Below are 7,118 nucleotides of genomic sequence, written 5' to 3' on the forward strand. Positions count from 1 at the left end.
CAAGAAGTCAAGAAGGAAAAATGGATAGCCTTCAAGAAAGCTTTGGATTTTCTTCACCATTTTGACAGTGTTTATGATCCCTTGGTTAGCATTCATCCTTTTGAAGAAAAGATCAAGTTTTTGGTAGTTTATTTTGAGGATTTAATGCAAACCTTGAAGGAGAAGAAGGAGGCTATGATGAAAGCTAATCCTGAAAAGGGTAAACTAGCTTTAGCCAAGTCTTCTCATGCCAAAGTGATTCCCCAAGGTGAATATGTAATGCACAAAAGGTCAAAATATAGTGTACTAATGTCGATAAGAGATGAGCCTTCTACTTTAAAAGAAAAATAGCAATAGAAGATGTGGTTGAGGTCCAAGAGTCCCCTAAAAGGCAGAGGGTAGGGAAGGAAGTGTAGACAAGTGATCTTTTGTATTCTCCTTCCCCATCCCCAATACATGTAGGAGATGAGCAAGCAGCAGCAGAGCAATTTTTGCAATTAGGAAGTCTTGGGGAAATTGCTTACACATATGAAGAGTTGCAAGAAGGAATGCCAGAGGAGCCAACAAGTGCCCACATGGATTTGACTATAGAGGAATTTAGAGGTAAAGAACTAGACACTATCATTAAGCAAGCCAATGAGGAGTTTCTGGCAGATGATAGTTTTGTCAAAACATGGTCCTTTTTGTAGTTTGTTTGGAGAAAAAATATAGAACAATTCAAGACAAGATGTGAGAATAGGAAAAATGAATGTCCTCACAAAGATATATCTATAGTTGAGGTAGATGTAAAGCAAGAAATGTTGACAAAATTTGGGACCATTTACCTAGAGCAAGGAAGGAAGATGGTTGTAGAAGCTGGAGTTTTCATTCTCCCTGAGTGGGACATAGCAGATGCATTAATTCTTGAAGTAGTAAGGAAGGAAACAAAGCCCCTAGAGGGAGTGACTTATAGTAATGATCATGCTGCCTTAGTCATGTGGTCACTAAGAAGGGAGGAGAGCAAAACGAGGAAAGATTCCTCAGAAGCCAGCTATTCTGGAGGCATGATTGTGAAGAGAGTGATGGATACAAAGGTGGTGGAGACTGCCGGTACAATTTTGGAATCTACAAAATTCAATATGGTTGTAGCTCAGAAAGAGGCCAAGGAAAGGGCTGATCTCTAGGTAAAGTTGGAGTTAATCTTAAAAGCCTATAATGAAGCCAAAATTGAAATAGCTCAAAAGGATAGTACAATTGCAAAATTGAAGAATCAAATAGCAGGGCAACATCAGAAAGGTGAATATTATACCTTGATGATTGCCTCGTCTCCAACCAAGCCTCCATCTACTATTCCAATCATTGCGTTTTCCCCTTCCCCTATGACTACTGGTTTCCAATCTACTGAGACTATCCAGGATGAAATAGAAAAATTGAAGCAGGCTCAGGCTATGTTTGCAAGTAAATATGAGGAGAAGATCATGGGCACAATTTTTAAGTTTTCTAACACAGTAGGGGCTTCTATTATGTATATATATATGAAAAGAGTTTTGAGCATGTTGACTGCTTTAAAGGAGGACAAGGCTATTTTGGAGCCAATTTTAAATAAATGGATGGCTAGGGAAGCATATTTGGAACTTATGTGCTCATCCCATGAAGAGGCAGATGCTGATGCCACTATTAAATCCACTTGTGAGTTGGTAAAAGGTATGTCTAGGTTGGAAGAAGGAAGAGCTGGTCTAGAAAGAAAAGCAAACCTGTATAGAAAAGAGTATACTGACCAGAAGTTTGAATTATTTCCTGGGGGTTTTATTGACACTAATAAGTTGAAAGATGAAGATGTATGGCTTGGTGAGTTAGGCCTTAAATTGTCACAATGGAAGGATAAATATGTGATGCAAGAAGTAGAGGCTCAATAATAGTCAATTGATGCTGCAACATTGTAACAAACCTCAGGAAAATTGGAAGTGGTTAGCTTTTGTAACTACTTGTTTCATGTTAATTGGATTTTTGAGGAATTAAAGACACTTGGCACTCGACCTGTGAATACTGAGATGTCTTTTGGCCTCTATCCAGCTGGTTAACTAATTGGTTTTCCTCCCGTTTTCTTTAGCAAGAATTGTGACCCTCTTTTGAGAGGGAATTATGGTTATAACATAATTTCCTAGGAAAGTCTAAAGCTTGTTGCATCCATATTTTTATAAATGAATACCAAGACTATTGGGGAAATCATCACAAGAACTATGTAAGAAAACTCTGGCAAAATGTATTTAGGGTTTGTCTAGTTTCTGGAAAATCATTCTTGAATTTCGTAAAACTTGATGAAAAGTATTAATATTTAGACCAGAGCATTCAAGTCTTAATTTCCTGTTGTCTTCATGTCTTTATGATTAGTTACCATTTTGATTAAATGATCCAAGATTGTTTGATTGAATGATTTGCAAGGCAATTTATGAGAATGAGTTTAGGTTGTTCCCTAAAGGAGGGAAATTAGATATACTTAAACCCTTTCATTGGTAACTAGTGATTCTTACTTGAATTTGATGACATGATTTATGCACACAGTGAGAGTTTATGTATGTTAGGCATATGTAGATTTGGTTAAATAATTGTAATGACATGTATGTGAAATATTTTCTATTAGTTCTTGCCCAACTCTGAGTGACTCTGAAGCTCGAATAAGGCACTGGTATAACTTGTTAAGGTTCTTTATTTTCTTGATGATCAATGAAAATGAATATAAGTCTTTCTTTTACATTCAGTTATGTTCAAAGGTGTAGGGTTTGCAAGAGTTAACACTGGTCTTTTGTAAATTTTCAATTGCATAAAGTGATCTAGGAGGTATACCCACCTAAGCTTAAGTTTAAGCTTGAAGGTTAAGAATTTTTTTGTGTAAATATTGTTAGATGTTGTCTTTTGTTTCCGTTTCATGTTTTTTCTCTTCATAAGTGACATAGGTTTGAGAATTCTAATAGAGAAAACAAAACAATCAGAAATTGAGAACAACAAAGTCAATTCTAGTGTTATTTTAGCAATGATGTATTAGTCTAGAGTGGGTAGTGTTAGCATTGCATTAATTGTTTTCATTGATGCAAATCCTAATGTTTGGATTAAGTCTAGATGAAATTATTTAATCTAGGTGCATTGTGCGGTTGGAGGTTTCCCAGTTTCACTGGTTTCACCAGATGCATTTTGGTATCTCGATAGATGTTTCTATGCATTATCTTTGGGTCTGGATTGGTCCAAAGCTCAAGGCCTTAGATTAGATATTGAGGTTGTATAGGATGCAGATGTGTTTTAGGTTCAACTTTGGTGATGTATGTACAATGTTGATGTGTTCGTTGAGGAATAGTGTGATGTGGTCCACTTCTCATTTCTTACCACCACCAGAGTGTTTAGTGGAGACCTATTTTTAGAACTTTGTCTCAACCAACATTGATTATTATGATTTCCACAGACAATATTTATAGAAGTTTGATTTGATGATTTGGGATATGGATTTTGAAGTTGAAGACATGCAAGATTGAAAGAATCCAGTGATTGTATGAGTTTTGTGTTACAAATTTCTATCGAAAGCAATTTCGATAGTGCAAATTGTGTTTTTCTTGTGGTGGATTCTCTTTATCTTTCTTTCTGAGCCTTTTAGGGCAATGAGACCATCTGTAGTGAGCATATTGGTAGCGAGCCTTTCGGGGCAGTGAGCCCACCAGCAGTGGGCACATTGATAGTGAGCCACCCTTTGTAAAAATTACCTTAACCGGTGTCACCTTAATCGATGTTTAAATATTGAGAATTAGCATTCTCCGTGGTTTTTCCCTTCTTGGGTTTTCCATGTAAATTCTGGTGTTTCTTGTATGCATTGTCAAATTCTGTTAATTCTATTTAAATATTCTGGATCTGTGCATTAAGGTTAAAATAAAAATTTATTGTCCATTGATTTACCCCCCCCCCCCCCCCCCCCCCCACTTAGTTGCCTGGATATTCAATAGGTAGGGCACTACTGTTATTCCATTAGTGACAGACATTCATCATGGGGTGCCATGGTAGTGCTTTAGGCTTGTGCTCGATGCAATTGTCTGAAGAACTAAGCTTCAAGTCAAAGGCTATTGGTCGAGGGTAGCAGGGGGCTAATTAAAGTTGTCTACCACATCGAAGGCATTCAAAATTTTTGGGGCTTACTATTTTTATCCATTTTAACATTTGCTAGACATATAGTTGCACAAGTCATACTTTATATTTTTGGAAAGTTGTCTTCAATTAGAACTTTGCAACTTAGATGTGAAATGTTATGAGAACTCATATTTTTTATTTAGACATTATTGAATATTTTTGTAACAATGAAAATTCCAAAGAAATATAATATAAAATATCTTTTCTTGTGGTTTTTTTTCCTGGCATATTTTTATCAGGTTTTTCCATGTAAATCTGTGTTTATGGTTTATTCCTTTCTCTATATAATTATGCACTATATATTTTCTCAATCGGTACCTTGTCAATTTTGGACTTGAATTTTCCCATGAGGTGGCTAGATCTAATGAGGATATGTCTCTTGTTGATCCTCCAATAAATTGGAAGGACATGGATAACTATAACGAGAGCAGGAATTTCTAATATGAAAAACTTTTGTACATTTGCAAATATGGGTGTATTTTGTAGAGCAATAAATCTTTAAGAATATTGTCATTAGGATGTTAAACTGCATATCTAGCAATATTTGGCTTCACATTTTGTATATCAGACTATACAAAATATTTAATGTATGATAGATAGTTAGGCATTGTATAGTTGAAAATAGGAACTATATATCAACTTTTGTCATGGTCTAGAAATGAGTTACATGGTATGGTGATGATTTTTGTATTGGACATGTTGGTATGGTGATGATTTTTGTATTGGATGACTGTATGTGTTGTCATTGATGGCACACATATGTTTTAATTTTCATAATCATCTTTGTATACTAGTTAGGTCAAACCAGTACTACTATTAAGTCTTTGTATTGTAAACTAGTATCATATGTATGCAAGTGTCTAAAACGATACATGCAATTAAGACAATCAGTTTTGGTCAATTCCACTATTACCAGTTTTGAGATGCAATGGAGAGAGACTAGGAGGCGCATGGAGATAATTGGTTTGTGAGTTTGATGTGGTCAACACTCAACCGATATCGATGTTCCAACCAGCTTTCCAGATTGTGTGATGAGTTATCACCAGTCGTGATGTGTTACCCCCAACTAATATTTTTGGCGGTGATTTGTGATGTGTTAAGGAAGTTTTTCCAGATTCATTGAACCTAGGAAATTGTGTTGAGGTTTAGGAGCCGACATGAAATCTAATGCCTATAAAAAGACATTGTGATGAGTTATTTTCATATAGGAGATGCAAGTGATGTTATGAGTTAGAGTTGATGCAATTTGTTGAAGGAGTTGCAGGTATGTCAGTGATGCAGTAATGAGTGAACAAAAAAGGATCTAAACAACCAGAATGTGCTATTCCTAGATCATACCACCTGTTGTTTTCTAATCACTACAATAGTTTAAATCTCCTAATCGGGTAAGCTCTAACAAGCTTCATTGTAGAAATTGTCTAACAAGGTGATTCATTAACTTGGATCTAAATCCTCCATTGAGGTTAGCTTTAACCAGGTATAGCTCCTAATAGGGCTTGGGATCTTTAACAAGATCTGCTCCTAATAGAGAATTTGTAGACCTTAACCGGTCAGTTACCTATTTCTGCAGATAGTTAACTTGTGAGTTCCATCTCACCGTGGTTTTTCCCAATTGGGTTTTCCACGTATAAATACTTGTGTTATGGTGAATGTTTTACTTGTTGTGAATTCTTTTATAAAACTTTGGATTGCATACAAAGTCATAAGTAAATTGGTTAAATGTTTTTACCGATCTGGGATTAAAGTGTTTTTGTTTTTGCTATCACTAATTCACCCCCCTCTCAGTGCTCTATAAGTTTATCAATTGGTATCAGAGCCTAACTTCCTTAAGGCTTAATCACTTGGAAGGAAACCCTAAAGCCATTATGGGGGATACTAGTTATAGAGAGATGGCTAGAGTACTTGCTGAAACTAGGGATGAGCTAGAAACTCTGAGAGACAGATTCAAAGCTTCACAAGCAAAGAGGAAAGAATTGAGTGAGGAATTATTGGAGATCTCTGACAATAGCTCTTCAGATGAAGCCAACATTGATGCACTGGTTGAAGAAGTGGAGAAAATTAATGGTGAAAAACTTAACCTAAGGAGAGAACTTGAAGCCCTTACAATCCGTATGAGTCAAGAACTTGAAGCAAGGAGAGCAGCTGCAGACCTGATCAAAGAGAAAGATCATGAGATCTCTAAGATCAAGCAGGAGAATGGAACTTTGCATGAATATTGGCATGAGGAGAAAGAATAGAAAGATGCATTACAGTCATATCTTGAGATGGCAATGTCTCTTAGAGAGACTCTTATGAAGCATAATGAAGATCTTATTGTAGTGTCATAAAATTGTGACCCATGCAATTTTAACCACATTTTGGGTCCTCAACTTGGCACCGACATCTCCTTCCCTAACTGGGACCTATTTGTGCATTTCCAACCCTTCTCTCTTCCTCCTTTTGTCTCGTGTCTGCTCCAGACCCTATCAGAGCCCCAAAATAGGGTAGGATAGTGGCATGGTGCCCCTTTCACCCTAGGAAAGGGGCATGGTGCCCTTGTCCTCACCTCTTAGGGTGGTCCTATGTGCAGGTTACCTGATCTCCTATGCATTTCTTTTCTTCGGGGTTTGTTATTCCTCTTTGACGGCCTTCGGTAGTTGAAAATTAATCCTTGAGGCATGTATAAAAGAGAATTCAATACCCTCATTCATGGACGAATGATAGATGATAAGAGATAGAGAGCATAAGGAGAAGACATGAGATTTTAAGGTCATTATCAAGCATTCAAGTATCCAAGTCTTCTTCATTCATCCATGGGAGCAAAATTACAACATTCATTTGCAAGCATGTGTGTGTGTTAGGATTTTGTCATGTTACATGCCATTTCATACAACATTTGTGTTTACACTCAAGAAGCAAAGCAATCATCATCAACAAGTTGCAAATCTACAAGGTATACATCTCCATTGTTTACATTCAAGCATTTGTAATTACTTTCTTTCTAGATTGATTCC

This window comes from Cryptomeria japonica, chromosome 6 (genome assembly GCF_030272615.1).
Source record: "Cryptomeria japonica chromosome 6, Sugi_1.0, whole genome shotgun sequence".
Taxonomy (NCBI): domain Eukaryota; kingdom Viridiplantae; phylum Streptophyta; class Pinopsida; order Cupressales; family Cupressaceae; genus Cryptomeria; species Cryptomeria japonica.